General features: G+C 43.5%; 1 long non-coding RNA gene across 1 annotated transcript; it reads right to left on the bottom strand.

The window, feature by feature from the left end:
* Positions 1-741: 741 nt before the first annotated feature.
* Positions 742-1,346, bottom strand: LOC147626538 (uncharacterized). Its single transcript, XR_015268664.1, has 2 exons — positions 1,241-1,346; positions 742-1,072 (listed from the first exon to the last, which is right to left on the bottom strand). It is a non-coding gene; the product is annotated as an uncharacterized LOC147626538 (long non-coding RNA).
* Positions 1,347-1,613: the final 267 nt, after the last annotated feature.

Here is a 1,613-nt window from a genome sequence, read left to right as displayed (position 1 = left end):
CCACTCTAGAGGAGAATTTGGATTGAGAGTTTACACATGACATGCCACCTTATTTGGTAGGCTGGGAGGGTAACCTCAAGCAGTTTGCAAACGATGATTGAGGATTTTTGTGGATCACCTCACACAAGTCGTTTGGAGTTTGGGTTGAAAGTTTACCAAGCCCGACTTGATGACCAGTTTGACAGTATTCAACCGGGCACATCGGGACTCGGTGTGTGTGCTACCTTGGATCTTAGGTGGGCATTGACATTTCAGTAGGCTGCCTTGGATGTCAGGTGAGCCTTGACATTTCAGTAGAGCAGCAACAAATAGTACCTTCTTCTCCTAAGAATTCTAAGGAAGCTCCTTTACTAGAGCACAACCTCAGCTTTCTCTACCACACAGAGTGGTCGTGGCCAACCAGATCCTGAACGCCACCATGTGGTACATCACTTCTTATTGGGCCTTCCATCATTCCTGTAGTCGAAGGCCATCAATCTGATTTTTTAAATAAATTTTTATATATAGATATGCAGATTTATGTGAACTTGAAGGCTAGCTAAGGTCAAAGTAAAATTTGGCCTTCTAATTGAAGGTTAGGCCGGCCTTCAAATTTCAGGCAGAGGTACATGTACAAAGGCAGATCCATAACCTTCTTTGTTCAGGAGGAGATGGTCGATATGTGGGGACAAACACACGTTGAAATTTTCCTCTATAACCCCATAAATTATTTGATTAATGGGAGCAACATCACACTAGACAAGCTCAAACAAGAGAGTGTTCCCACGTTGATTAATTGGAAGGACATCACACTAGGCAAAGCTCAAGCAAGAGATTGTTCCCATGTTGAACTAAGCGCAACAAATAGCACAAATTTTCTGCAATCAATGTACTTGCATGTAGTCTCAAATCATACACACCAAGCTATTTCAACCAAGTTTTTTTTTTTTTCACTTTAAGCACAATTTCTCCACGCTGGCGCCTTTGGTGGCGCAATTGCAAAAGCATGCAAGCGGGTAGTAGCAATCGGGGTACTCGTGTCTGCAGAGCTCGTCGCAGGTGCAGTCGCTGTCGTCATCAGGATGCCCATCCGCTGCAGTAAAGGAGGGGATTAGTAACGGCATTAGATACACGCAGGGCAAATCATGGCGTAATTAGGCTCAAATGTAACGGCATTAGATACACGCAGGGCAAAGCATGACGCAATTAGCTCAAATGTAATGTTTAATTAGCAAAGACAAACTGCAAAGAGCTTACGAACGTGGCATCATCGCGATAAGATGGCAGTGAGCGAGCAGCAAAAGCAAGAGACAGGAAGCAAGGGCCTGAGGCGGCGCCATAGGAGAATGAGGCAAGGTAAGGTATTGTGTGTGCTTGTTTAATTATCGGCCGTTAAATATCCCTGAGAGCATCCTTACAAGAGCCAACATATACACAGCGCCATCGATAGTGTCAGACTTACGTTTTTAGTTGTGTATTCACGCCATTGTTTTTAGTGTATTGGTTATTTTGGGTATTATTTTGGGTATTATTTTGGGCATTATTTTGGATAGGGCATACAGTACCTTTAGTTGTGTATTCACGCCATTGGTTTTTAGTGTACGGACTCTACCTTAGCATTATTTTGGGTAGGG

Source organism: Cibotium barometz, chromosome 22 (assembly GCF_041138505.1).
Source record: "Cibotium barometz isolate CiBa-2024 chromosome 22, ASM4113850v1, whole genome shotgun sequence".
Taxonomy (NCBI): Eukaryota; Viridiplantae; Streptophyta; class Polypodiopsida; order Cyatheales; family Cibotiaceae; genus Cibotium; species Cibotium barometz.
The sequence above is the reverse complement of the archived record's forward strand: the minus strand, read 5'-3'. Positions and strand labels throughout refer to the sequence as shown.